Source organism: Schistocerca gregaria, chromosome 1 (assembly GCF_023897955.1).
Source record: "Schistocerca gregaria isolate iqSchGreg1 chromosome 1, iqSchGreg1.2, whole genome shotgun sequence".
NCBI classification, from domain to species: Eukaryota; Metazoa; Arthropoda; class Insecta; order Orthoptera; family Acrididae; genus Schistocerca; species Schistocerca gregaria.
This window is the reverse complement of record NC_064920.1, coordinates 569,908,574-569,923,804: the sequence shown is the minus strand read 5'-3', so window position 1 is coordinate 569,923,804 and position 15,231 is coordinate 569,908,574.

Below are 15,231 nucleotides of genomic sequence, written 5' to 3'. Positions count from 1 at the left end.
TTAAATATTAGGATAATTTTCACAGAAAAGGAACATCCATGTAACTTAGTGATACAAGAACGGTATCTCTACAGAAGCGATAGATGAGTTTCATCTTTGACATTGCACCATCGATAATTAATTTTTATCTTTAACAATGTTTGTTTCTACTAACGTTGTGGAAAACTTCGAACACGCCACTTTTTCGTAGCAATTATATCGCTCTCCGACGCGCGACCAGTCAGTCGGCATGTCTCAGAGGAACGAGAAGAACCTCTGAAGACAGCCAGTGCAGCTGTGGACGAAACGTTAAGAGAAGAGCACTCTGATGCACCACAGCCAAGACATCCGATGGTTGCGACAACTACTGTTTGCAAGAGGCCGCCATGACAATCTGTCCTACACAGCGGTAGAATTTCGTTTTTATGTATCTGCCTTTTGCTAACTTAAGGAGCGGTATAGAGCTCTTTTGTAAGAATGAAAAAACCGGCCGTAATTTTAATTAACTGCTTTATAAAAGGGGGGAAATATTTCCATCCCAGACACAGCTTAGACTTAAATGTCATTCCTCTACAACTACTGGGTCTATTAAACTAATTTCTGTTTCCTTTCCACGTTTACCAAACACCCTCCTTCGGCAATGGAAGTTTCCAATGTTGCATATCAGACTGTTTGTTGTACAGACACTGAGGTGACAAAAGTCATGGGATAGCGACATGCTCATATACAGGGTGGTCCATTGATCGTGGCCGGGCCAAATATCTCACGAAATAAGCGTAAAATGAAAAAACTACAAAGAACCAAACTTGTCTAGCATCAAGGGGGAAACTAGATGGCGCTATGGTTGGCCCGCTAGATGGCACTGCCATAGGTCAAACGTATATCAACTGATTTTTTTAAACAGTAACTCCCGTTTTTTATAATGTATTCGTGTTGTACATAAAGAAATATCAATGTTTTAGTTGGACCATTTTTTTCGTTTTGTCATAGATGGCGCTGTAATAGTCACAAACATATGGCTAACGATTTTACACGAACAGTTGGTAACAGATAGGTTTTTTAAATTAAAATGCAGAACGTAGATTCGTTTGAATATTTTATTTCGGTTGTTGCAATGTGATACATGTACCTTTGTGAACTTATCATTTCCGAGAACGCATGCCGTCACAGCCTGATTACCTGTAAATACCACATTACTGCAATAAATGCTCAAAATTATGTCCGTCAACCTCAATGCATTTGGCAATACGTGTAACTACATTCCTGTCGCATGTTGTCAGGCGTTGTCGGTGGATCACGATAGCAAATAGCCTTCGACTTTCCCAACAGAAAGAAGTCCGGGGACGTCAGATCCGGTGAACGTGCGGGCCATGGTGTGGTGCTTGTCATGAAATATGCTATTCAATACCTCTTCAACCGCACGTGAGCTATGTGCCGGACATCCATCATGTTGGAAGTACATCGCCATTCTGTCATGCAGTGAAACATCTTGTAGTAACACCGGTAGAACATTACGTAGGATATCAGCATACATTGCACCATTTACATTGCCATCGATAGAATGGTGACCAATTATCCTTCCTCCTATAATGCCACACCATACATTAATTAACCCGCCAAGGTCGCTGATGTTCCACTTGTCGCTGCCATCGTTGATTTTCCGTTGCCTAATAGTGCATATTATGCCGGTTTACGTTACCGCTGTGGGTGAATGACGCTTCTACCCTAAATAGAACGCATTCAAAAAAATCTGTCATCGTCCCGTAGTTTCTCTTGTGACCAGTGGAAGAAGTGTACACGACGTTCAAAGTCGTCGCCATGCAATTAATGGTGCATAGAAATATGGTACGGGTGCAATCGATGTTGATGTAGTATTCTCAACACCGACGTTTTTGAGATTCCCGATTCTCGCGCAATTTCTCTGCTACTGAAGTGCGGATTACCCGCGACAGCAGCTAAAACACCTACTTAGTCATCGTCATTTGTTGCACGTTTTGGTTGACGTTTCACATGTGGCTGAACACTTCCTGTTTTCTTAAATAACGTAACTATCCTGTGAACGGTCCGGACACTTGGATGATGTCGTCCAGGATACCGAGCAGCATACATAGCACATTCCCGTTGGGCTTTTTGATCACAATAGTCATACATCAACACGATATCGACCTTTTCCGCAATTGATAAACGGTCCATTTTAACACGGGTACGGGTAATGTATAAAGAAGCAAATACCGTCCGCACTGGCGCAATGTTACGTGATACCACGTACTGACACGTTTGTGACTATTACAGCGCCATCTATCACAAAGCGAAAAAAGTGGTCCAACTAATACATTCATATTTCTTTACGTACTACACGAATATATAATAAGAAATGGGGGTGCCTATTTAAAAAGGGCAGTTGATGTCCGTTTGCCCTATGGCAGCGCCACCTAGCGGGCCAGCCATAGCGGCATCTGGTTTCCCCCTTCAAGCTAGATAACTTTGGTTCTTTGTAGTTTTTCGTTTGACACTTGTTTCGTGAGATACTTGGCACGGTCACGATCAATGGACCAGTCTGTATAGATGTAGGTGGTACTGCGTAAACTTGGTACAAAAGCGCATTGCAATGGTGGAGCTCTCATATGAACTCAGGTAATTCATGTGAAAAGGTTTCCGACATGGTTATGGCCGCACTACAGAAATCAACAGTCTTTGAACATGGAATGAAAGTTGGAGCTAGACGCATAAGAAATTCCATTTCCAAAATCGTTAGGGAATTCAATATACCGCGGTCCAGTGTCAAGACTATGCCGAGAATACCAAATTTTAGGCATTAACTCTCACCACGGAAAACGCAGTGGCCAACGGCCTCCACGGAACGACTGATAACAGCGGCGTATGAGTCGAGTCGTCAGTGCTAACAGAGAAGAGGCACAGAGTGAAATAGACGCAGAAATCAATGTGGGACGTACGACGAACGTGTGCATTAGGGAAGTCAGCGTAATTTGGTTTTAATGGGTTACGGCAGCAGACGACCAACGCGAGTGCCTTTGGCAACAGCACGGAACCGCCTGCAGCGCCTCTCCTGGGCTCCGACCATATCGGCTGGATCCTAGTGGACTGGAAAACCGTGGCCTGGAAAGATGAGTGGACGTGTGCAGATTTCAGTTGGTAAGAACTGATGGTAGGGCTCGTGTGTGGCGGGGATCCTAGTCCTCAACAAGGCGCTGTGCAAGCCGTTGGTAGATCCATAATGGTGTAGGCTCCGTTTACATGGAATGGACTCGATCTTCTGGTCCAACGTAGCCGATCATTGACTGTTAATGGTCATATTCGGCTACTGAAAGACCACATGAAGCTATTCAAGAACTTCATGCTTCCAAATAAGTTTGGAATTTTTATGGATGACAAAACGACATGTCACCGGGCCATAATTGTTTGCGATAGGTGTGAAGAACATTTTGGACAAACTGAGTTAATAATTTCACCAACCAGATCATCAGACATGAATTCCATAGCACACTTATGGTACGTGATAGAGAGATCACTTCGTACACAAAACCATGCACCGGCAATGGACTTTCAGCGACTTGTTGACTCCATGCCTCGTTGAGTTGCTGCACTATGGCGGGAAGAAGGAGGCCGACATGATATCTGGGGTATCCCTTGACTTCTGTCAGCTCAGTGTGCAACGTAGTTGTTGGATGATCAAAGCTTATGAAATTAACACTTAGGACCCTACCTGCATAAACAAGCTTTCTCATGAATTAGTTTATCATCTGTTCCTTATATAGATCAAAACTTGGAAAAATGACTACAGTATGCATGTACAAAGGAACGCCAAGATTGTATTTCATAGCGTAATGTGCACTTCTTTTGTTTTGGATACTGAAGGTGTCCTTTATAATATGAAGTTGTAACTTAAAGCAAGAAACTATTTGCTCACAGGAAGTTACAATCCTTTCTTTTTGTAATACATATTGTCAGATGTGAAAACATATTTCTTTAGAATTTCCAGACATCAACTAAAAATATTTATAAGAGTTGAACCGTGCTGAGGCTCGTGTTGGTGCTGTTTGTAGTTTTCCGCCATCTGTTGGAAGCCAGATGGTATAGTTTACCTGGCAAGGTTGCGGTTCTTTGTCATCTTCTCGTGTTGACTGGCGCCACTGGGTTTCACAAGCGTTCCCTGTCCACTAGTGGCAGAAGTGGTGATTATTGATAGTTAGTAACTGTTGCCCTTTCTTTCAGGTGACGTCGTTGTTTGCCCGGGTCGTGTGAGGGGCTCAGTTCAGTTGGAAACTCGGGGGGAGCCAGGTCTGTGTAGTGTGGGTACACGCCGGGACAGCTGGCGGCACGCATGGACTGCTGGAAGAAAAAGCTGTGGTCACGAGGGTGCACGAACTCATTGTAAACCACATCCGGCAAGCCTTAAGATGAGTGCATTTCAATCCAAGTAGAGTGGAGTCAGTTACATGTGTGGGCCCCGTAGTACATATGTAATGTTGGGACAGGCTGTCAGAGCGCTATCATGTGCAGTTTGGTGTACTGCTTAGCACTTGAAGACCCTACTGGGTAAAAAGCACTTTTCTCAGTGATTAGACGATGTGATTACTCAACTGTGAATTAATAAAGCAGTGAAGAGATTTCTTTCATTCTGCCAACCGTCGTCAGAGTTGTCACAGTAAGTTCAGTGTGAGTTTGTGTGCCTAATGAATTTGATGTCATTCATTTGGTACTTGGTTTTGGCTCGCTTTGCGATTGTTTCCGCAATGACGTGTGGTTTCTGATTCTGGTTGATTAGATTTCGCTTTTGCCTTGCACGCAAATCGAGTGGGGCTTTAGTTACTGTTAGTTTGTCTGATGTTCTGTACTGTGACTTGTTTGTTCAGATTTTCAGGTTTATGGTATCGGACGGAAATCTGGTAGTGGTTCCTTTCTCCTTCCGGGCGCTCTAGACACAGTATTATGGGGACGTAGTGCAGACCTCCGGTTCCGGCTTTGTCGTATTGTTCCATCGTTGCATTTGGTTTATCGGGCATCAGGTATCTATAGCAAGATTATCATTAGTCATTCGTTAGACTGTCACTAATCTGATTTACCATCTTGTGAAGTGAATGAAACACCTGGCTGCCTGTCTCATAGCTCACGAAAGTGTTTCTTGCCGGACCTTTTCATAGGTCGATTCCTGGAGCACAGTGAGTTCCTTGTGTTTTGTTATTGTAATATATATCACCACACATTGTAATGCCTACAATAAACGTTATATATGTTTGCTTCATAGATTCAGTCGTCTTCTGGAATAAATCTAGCAGAGTAATGGTTGTGTTACAAGGTTATCATCATATTATTTCACCCGTTTGGTGGTCAGTTGCTTGTTTCTTTTAATTAACCTTTGCTTGTATTTGCTGTTTTACAGCAGGTTCCTAAAGTTTTTATATAATTGCCGTTCCTGGCGCGTAAGGCATTCAGCCGTGATTGTGGTCATTTGTTTAAAAAAATAATTCTTTATTCGTATTTTAGCAATAAGCCTTAAAAACTTATTTATTGCCATTCCTGGCGTCTGATACCTCCAGCTGTGTTTGTGGAGAGTTACTTTTTTAATATTTCAGTATCTGTAAGTTGTAACTGCAGCGAGTTCTTAAACATTCTTAATTTAATGCCATTCTTATCGTATAAGGCCTTCAGCCGTCGTCACAGTGGCTTGTTATATTTTTTTCTAAATATTATCTGTTTTTGTATTTTATGACGACAGTTGTTTATTTCTTCATTAATAACGTGTGGTATTTTTTTATTGTTGAGTCCGGATTAATTGTTTTAAAAATAAATGTGTGTAACTGTAAAAGCCAACCAATAGTAACTGATTACGGCCCCGTCTACAATCATAACCGAATCCTGCCTCGCTTGACCACCAGGTCTCAACTGGTAGCAGAAAATGGTTGAAGTGGCTCTGAGCACTATGGGACTTAACTTTTGAGGTCATCAGTCCCCTAGAACTTAGAACTACTTAAACCTAACTAACCTACGGAAATCATACACAACCATGCCTGAGGTAGGACTCAAACCTGCGACCGTAGCGGTCGCCCGGTTCCAGATTGTAGCGCCTAGAACCGCTCGGCCACCACGGCCGGTAACTGGTAGCAAAGCGTGGTTACGACTGTATCACCATTTCAGTTAATGTTAGTTTGATTTGATAAACTCTGTTAGTGTTGTAGGACCTCTGCCTTGGTACTGTGTTCTGTTTTAGGTGATCGTCTGAGTAAAGGCGGCCAGGCAGTGCCCCGGGATCGTCCTATTTTGGGGGGACCACCTCACTTATGAGGTGCCTATTGAGGGCAGTGTTCAGGACTTAGCAGCCAGCTTGCGCGCTGCTGTTCTTCAGCCAATTGGCCTCATGCCGGATGTTGTGCGTGAGACAAAGGCAGCCATTGAGTTTTTGTCTAAAGCTATTAGGATTCTTGAGGACAACATCAGCATTTTAGAGGGCACTCAACCTAGTGACAGTCAGTCACACTCGGTGCAGGCACAGTTGATACATTTAACCAACCTGCTATCTGACTTAAGCATATTAAAGTTAGAGGATCATGATAAGGAATAAAGTGCTGAACGTGGGTACTTGATTAATAAATAGCAGTTTAAGATCACATTGTTAGAGCTTGATGGGAAGAGGATGGGGGAGCAGGATTGGTTATCTTCCGGGTGGTGCACTAGCGAGCCTGGGATTAATGCCCTTATGTCCTCCGAGGGGTTAGCTGGGGCGTTTCCTAAATTGCGTAATCCCCTGGTCCATCTGCTTCGAGTTGTCACAGAATTAGCTATAGATGGCCTCGAGCAAATTGAAAAGGTGTTGTGGTTGTTAATTCGCTTTGAGCAACACGCCGATGAGTTTGGTTTTTCACATCAAGTAATTTTGTCTTTATTGTATCCTATAACTAGAGCCGAATTGAGGACTCTTGTATGCAAGGCTATGGCAGAAGGGTTTTCATTGCTGCAGTTGAGGGAGCTTGTAATCAGCGAAAGACTGATTACGGAATTACGTAAACACGTCGAGTGTCGCTCTATTTGGCAGATGCAGCAAGATAGAGAGGAGTTGCATAAATACATGTAAAGGGTTAAGACGACCTGTTTATCCTTGTTAGCCGGCTTGCCAGAACGGGAGTTAGTTTCAGTTGCCCTGAGGGGAATGCGAGCGGTGGATAAGTCACATTTTGTTTTTCGTGGTCGTCCCTCCACTTGGGCAGAACTTCGTGCCGCCGTTGTAGCAATATCCGCATTGCCACTCTCGATCGATAGACACCGTGAAGTTAAAATTCAGCCCGTGGGCGTCAGCGAGGGGAACTCCAGATTACCAACATCAGCTGAGTCTGCTAAAGACGAATCGTCACGTTGTTCCAGGTGCGCTCGAACAGGCATTTAGTTCGTACTTGCGTTCAGCTGCAGACACCCAGTCAATAAATGCCGCCCGACTGGTATGACCGTGTCGCTGCTCGATCATCATCCCCACTGCCTTATATTTGTTCTCGAGTAAGTGGCGAACGTGATTGCGCCCTTTTGGATTCGGGTAGCTCTTTTCCAATGTTGAGCTTGGAGTGGTTTCTTGAATTTGGTCATCTTGCGAGACAGGCCGGTCCCTTCTTCGGTGCAGAGATGTTGAGTTGCCAACGGACAGGTGTTGCCTCTGCATGGATGGGTCCGAGGGGGATTTTCATGTCCCTTGACTTTGGCCTTGATTAATGAGCTGTAGGTCGATTTGATTTTGGGATGTAATTTTATCAGTAAAATTGGTCTTCGATTATTCGGGGTACGCCTTTTTCTTTAAGTTCGCTTCTGATCAGAAATTTGTGTTCTGTGAGTGTACTAAACGTAAGGTGCATGGAGATGCTGGAATGCTCGCTGTTGACGCTAGGTTTAGTGAGTTTGATCTGACCCATCTGTCTTCCCAGAAGGCCTCTGTATTAGGGGGTTTGTTGGAGTGGTTCCCAGAGCTACTCTGTGTTAGACTGGGGTTTACTAATGTTCTTGACTACCATATTCGTCTGTGCGACCATATTCCGGTCAGGCAGTCCGCATATCGCCCCTCACCGCCTAAGATGAAGATACGAAGGGGAAAGATCTCAAAACTGCTTCAGCAGGTAATCATTAGCTCTTCTACATTTGCTTATGCCTCCCCTACATTGCTCGTCCCTAAGGATCAGGGGCGGGACTTCCTGCCTGTTGTTGACTACCGTTGCCTACATAAGAAGATTGTCCTCGAATCGGTTCCTTTCCCTGATCTTCATAACTCTTTTACTTCGTTTGCCGGGGCTAACTGGTTTACTGTGCTCGACCTGAATCAAGCCTGTTATCAGATTCCCTTAGCTGAAGAAGGTAAACACTTTACAGCATTTTGCACTGATTGGAATCTGTTTGAGTTCAGTAGGGCCTCTTTTGGTTTGGCTACTGGCGCAGCCATCCTTACTCGTTTGCTGGATAAATTTCTGGGAGACTTGAAATTAATTTCTGTTGTTTTCCTCTTTTGGTGTGAGGAAACCATAATCGATATAGAGTTTCTCTATGGGGCAAGTTTCACGCTCAGAACTGAGAAACCCCTGTTGAAGAGCGTTGTGAAAATAAAAGAAAACAGGGCGTACTAGGTTATCTGGTAGAAAGACCTTAATCTCCATGGTACGTCCCACCCTTTTATACAAAATGCCCTTCCTGATAACGTGTTCATCCAGTCGCTCTGCCGCCGAAAGCCGTTTAAACGAGTCCTGGTCCTGATGGTCGGCAGTGTCACTAAACAAATGAGGAATACCGTCCTGAGATGACACGATGAAGATTGCCTTCCGAAGCTTCTTGGGCGCCCTCACTAGACGGTTGTTGCAATAAACATACGTTGAGGACGTCCGTGAGCACATTCTCAGTGCCTCTAATGTGCTTAACCTAGAACTGAAACGCCGATATTCGTACCGCCCACCTCGCGATACGGCTAGTTTTACGCGGCCTGGCTGGCACCAAGCTTAAGGTTTGATTGTCAATCTCTACCTGGAATACTCTGTGTTCGAGATAAAACCGGTACTTATCCAGCGCGTGCAAGACGGCCAATGACTCACATTTGTAATCAGAATATTTAATCTCGGCCCTGGTTAACCGACTAGACGCGTATGCCAATGGTTGCCTGACCCGAAATCGGTTAATATTTGCCTCCGTTGTGGCAGCCCAAAGACATTACGTACCATTCCCAGCATTTCTAGTGAATACTTGATAGGTGGTGGAATGTTGCATGCGTCGGTAACTATCAAACAGAAATTGTGTGCTGCACAATAAGAATATAAAACTAAAGGGTCGGCCTGTTGTATGAATGCACGAGACCCACGGGCTTTTACAGACCTGGGTGCAGCAGCATCATAGCCCTGCCCTCGTAAAAATGAAACATGAAGACTAAATTTATCAAGATTCCAATTACAGTTCCAGTTAATCCTTTGAGAGTCACGTCAAACACTGGAACCAACTGTAGGAAATCTTCACGAATCTTGAGATCCGGGGAAATATAACGGGCACAAATATAGGGTTTCTCTATTCCAGCAACGGCAGCAGTTTCATCCGTGCAGTCCACGAAACTACGGCATTGTTAATTCGCTTAACAGTCCTTCCCGAGATTTGGTTACTGAAGCGACTGATCATCTGATTTTCGACTGTACCACCAATGTACTTGCCCCATTCACCAGTTCCTTCCAAATTTGCTCATAGGTTTCCGTCATCTTTCGCGCGATATTTTAGAATGGCGCTTAAGTAATCCATGTTGTTGTCAACTTGTTAGTCATGTTCGATACTTCCTAAGTCCCGTGTCCCCTTAACGCAATCTCCTTACGTCCACAGAGAATCACCGTCTCAATGATAGGGACTGTGCCATTTCTATGTTTTTCCACCTGCTCCACCAAGCACCGGGTCCCGGCAAAGTTTTACATCTGACGCTTTCGTTATCAGTATGTAAACAGAATTGTAATAATCGATTATAGTAGCCTTTCCGTAAGGTGTTTCTAGCTTTTAATGGCTTTATCGTATTACTTGAAGCTTTTAACAATTACTGTTGTTGTATGTTCTCACTTGGGTTATCTTATTTCTAAGTTTGATTTTCCACATAACTTGTTTCTTTAAATATGTTGTCTTTTGTTAGATTTGTTGGATCTGGTTCTTGAAATATTCAACGGCATGCTTCCACTTCGAAATATTGGAGGTTACCAGGGAGCTGACTGCCTTTACCCAAATTATTTTAGCGAAAAACGCATAGTACTTGGAGGAGAAACCATCATCTTTACAAGAGTATAGTGTAAGTAGGCTGTTTAGGTTTTTTTAATTGGTAATGTCACATAGCACTCTGTATGAAGATCACTGGCTGTGCTGTGTGCAGTCTGTGGCTGGTTGGCATTGTTGTAATACTCGCCATTGTAGCGTTGGGCAGATGGATGTGAACAGCGCGTAGCGTTGCGCAGTTGGAGGTGAACCGCAGGCAGTGGTGGATGTGGGGAGAGAGATGGCGGAGTTTTGAAATTTGTAAGAATGGATGTCATGAACTGCTATATATATCATGACTATTAAGATAAATACATTGTTTGTTCTCTATTAAAATCTTTCATTTGTTAACTATCCCTGTCAGTAGTTGTGCCTTCTGTAGTTTGAATCCTTTATTTAGCTGGTAGTAGTGGCGCTCGCTGTATTGCAGTAGTTCGAGTAACCAAGATTTTTGTGAGGTAAGCGATTTGTGAAACGTATAGGTTAATGTTAGTCAGGGCCAATTTTTTTGTAGGGATTTTTGAAAGTCAGATTGCGTTGCGCTAAAAATATTGTGTGTCAGTTTAAGCCCAGTCATGTATAATTGTTCTAAGGGGACGTTTCATATGTCGACCCTTAGCCGAGGATACCTCACTGGAATCTTCTGCTTTTTTCTTGTAGTCTGTGTAATTAATGTAGCTTTTGTTTATTGCTAGCGCGTAATTATAGAGAGAATTTCCTTTGTAGTTGTAGTTTTTCATTGTTGTACAGTAAAACAGTTGTGGCATGCATGTAGGTTTGCAGCAAGTATTTCGCAGCTGCGCTTGCAATTAACGAGATATTATTTTCAGTGCTACGTTAGTGTGTTCTCTTGTTTTTTCGCTTTAAATTGTGCTCTTCTGTGTTATCGTGTGAAATATGGTGACAATAATGGCGTGTGAAAAACGTAATATTAGGCTCCAAAGTAAACTGAGAAATGACAGTGAAGACGAAAGCAGTGTGTTAGCGCCACCGAGTAATGAATTAACTAATGATCCAAGTAGTAATTTGGTAACTGTGCATAGGGAAATGGAGCGGGCTGCAAACAATTAGTGATCAGGGAAGCATTATCGATCGATCGGTCGGCAACAGCTCGCCTCAGGATTCCGAAATGACAGGACACAATCTTGCAAATACTGTAGATTCAGGTTTTGCGTCCTCACCGTTTTCTCAAATAAGTCAAGACACATTTTCTGCTTTTCAAACTGCGAATATTGCCGGTTCAAATGCATTGCCGAATAGCACAGAGGAACATGTTTCAGACACCAGTGCATTGTTACTGCAACTAATGCAACAAATGGGACAAAAGCTTCAAAAGTTAGACACAATGGAACAAAATATTCAAAAGTTAGACACAATGGAACAACACCAGAGACAAACACAGCAACAGTTAGACTCAATGGAACAAAATCAGAGACAAACACAGCAAAAGCTTCAAAAGTTAGACACAATGGAACAACACCAGAGACAAACACAGCAACAGTTAGACACAATGGAACAAAATCTTCGGAAGTTAGACACCACACTTAAACAAACACGTGAAAATTTAACTACTGAGTTACATAACATTGAATCGAAATGTCATAAAATCTGTAATGACATAAAAACACAAATTTGTGAGCATTTTCATCCTATTTTTTCGCGGCATGAAAATGCATTACAGAATCGCGAAGCAGCCATAAAAGAACTGCAAACAATTGTTCGTGAAAATCACGACACCTTGCAAGCTAAAATGGACTCAGTTGCATCCACCGGTTCGGTTACGCAACTTGCAAGAAGTCAGGAAAACTTAAAGGACACAGTAGATTCGATTTCAACACAAATGGACACTCTGAAACTTGGTTCAGAAAAACACACTGAGGAAATGTGTTCACTATCGGAGAAAGTAGCCGATCTTTCGGATCAGTTCACTAACTTATCTAGAAAGGCAGATGATGATCTGAATGACACAAGACCTGTAGCCATCACTGACACAGAAGAGTATGAACAAATTAAGAAATTCAAACAAAATCAGAATCAAATTATTACGCAATGCAAAAGAGAAATCCGGGAAGCACAAGATCAGTTGACGCAGGTAATACAAAAATTACATATTTCAGAGGACATTCGCGCTCCAACACGGGAAGAGGAACTTAGAAATACGGAAAAGCCACAAAATAATAACACATGGCATTTCGGAAATCATGAAAGAAATTGGCAAGGTGCGCCAAATTTTGAGATGGAACCGTCGACACGACGTAACAATGACCGATATGCTACTCGCCGACATGATGATTTTGACTGTAAGCTGTTCATTACTGCACGTAAATTCAAAACATTTAAGAATTCTGGCAATAACAGTCATCCACAAGCGTGGCTCCATCAATTCTCTCATTGTTTTCCTCCCAACTGGTCATTAGAGCACAGATTAGAATTTATGTGTGGCTATTTGGAGAGTGAACCAGCTGTAAGAATGCGATCGGTCATTCACGATTGTCACAGAGAAGGAGAATTTTATCATGCCTTCCTCTCAGAATATTGGTCTCAAGCTACACAAGACCGAAGTAAAACATAGCATCATAATGATGAAACATTTCGAACAATCTGCATTTTCCAGTCTTGTCAAATATTTCGCAGACATGTTACATAAGAATCAGTATCTTTCAAACCCATACAGCCCCTCAGAACTCATCCGCATTTGCTTAATCAAATTACCTAAACATTTACGACAGATTATTTTAGCAGGACGATGGAAAGACGACATTGAAGCTTTTCAGGGACTGTTACAAGAACTGGAAATTGACACTGACAATCGCGGGACGTGGAAACAGGAGCTCAACAATTACAGGTCACACCTGTCACAATTCCGTGATGACAGAAATAATACACGACAAGGCTATTCGTACAACGTAAATCGTGACCAAAACAGACACCAACCGTATGACAACCGTTGGCAGAGTAGTAATAATTACAGGGAAAGATCACCTCTCCGCAGTAATGACTATCACAGAGACAATCAGAGAAACAGACAATATGGGAACCAAAATAATTATTATCAAGGGAGACAGAATAACTTCAGACGCAACAGTCCACCACGCAGTTAGGATAACGGGAGATATTCTCCACCACATGACCGACAAACAAGAAACTATGTAAACTACCGATAAAACTACAGACCTGAATACCATCAGAACTGACGAGCTTCAAACAGGGCAGGACCTTTTTGAGATTTTACAAGCACATTCCACAGTTTTTACTCACAAGACAGGAACAATCAAGCGATTCCAATACTAATTTCGTGTTCGTGAGCATACTAAATTTTGTGTTAGACCATACGTAATTCCAGCACATTATAGGGACCGTGTTAGAACAGAAATACAATCTATGCTTGACGAGGGCATTATTGAGCCTGCAGTAAGCTCATACAACAATCCATTACATGTTCTTGAGAAGAAAAATGGATCGATCAGGCTTGTCTTAGATTCGAGACAAATCAATACTATCATTATTCCTGAAACAGACAGGCCGCAAACGTTGGAAGAACTTCTTCAAAATTTTAATGGTGTAAAAGTGTTGTCTTCCATTGATCTCAGATCCAGATTTTATCAAATCGAACTTCATCCAGAATGAAGAAAATACACAGCTTTCCTTTGTTTCGACGTTTGTTATCAGTTTCGGAAAGTTCCTTTTGGTTTGAACATTTCTTCGGCAGCATTCATTCGCGGCCTAAATTCCATATCACCTGAGTTCTTAAAACATCACATCACCTTATTTGTGGACGATATTCTGATAGCAGAAGCCTCATGGGAACAACATAATGGCATCCTCAACAGCGTGTTACATATTTTTGCAGAATCTGGAATTACAGTTAACTTGGAATAGTCTGAATTCGGTAGGACAAAGGTGATATTTTTGGGACATATTATTTCTTCTGAAGGCATTCAGCCGGATCCTGAAAAGTTATAAGCAATCAGAGCCATTCCAGTTCCATCCACAAAAAAACAAGTCCGCAGTTTTCTAGGTCTCGTAAATTTTTACCGTCGTTTTCTGAATATGCAAATTCTAGTTACACCAAAACTTTGTTCTCTCACTGGAGAAAATACTATTTGAACTGGGACGAACAAGCACAGTTGGAATTCAATTCTTTGAAAGAATCGCTACTTAACGCGCCAATACTAGCTCATCCAGATCTGCCACAAGATTTCTGCCTTAGCACGGATTCTTCTAAAGTCGGTCTTGGTGCCAATTTATTTCAAGAAACCATAGAAAATGACACTACCATTCAGAAAACCATTGCTTTTGCTAGCCGAGTGCTAACAAAATCTGAAAAAAATTATTCAGTTACTGAATTAGAAGCTTTAGCTATCGTTTGGGCATTTAACAAATTCCGTTTCTTTCTTTATGGTAAGCACGTAAAAGTATACAGTGATCATCGTGCATTACAATTTCTTATGTCTTCAAAATTAAATCATGACAGGTTAAAACGTTGGGCATTGTTTCTGCAAGAATTCCACTTGACAATAGTCTATTTCCCGGCAAGGAGAACATTGTTGCGGACGCACTGTCACGCGCACCGGCTGGGCTCGAGAAAAGTAACACAGAAAGCAACCTCGAGAAAAATTTCAGTATTCTTTACATTCAGAAAGTCGCCTTGGAAAACTTCATCACCACATCTTTAAAAGACATTGCTCATGAACAAGATAAAGATCCGATTTGGAAAGACATCAAAAGTAAATGGCATGAAAAGACACACACACAGATTCGGCATTATTATCTGGTTAGAAACAACATACTGTTCTAACGATGCACTGTTGATGATAAGCTATGGGTACTTTGCATTCCAGACGATTTCGTTAATAAGCTCATTTGGTACATTCATTTCAGCTATGCACATTTTGCTCCACGAATATGTTATCATATTCTTCGAACGACTTGTTATTTTAACAATATGGAAAAGAGATTCGAAGGGTCTTGTCTATTTGTAAACTTTGTCAAAAGGCG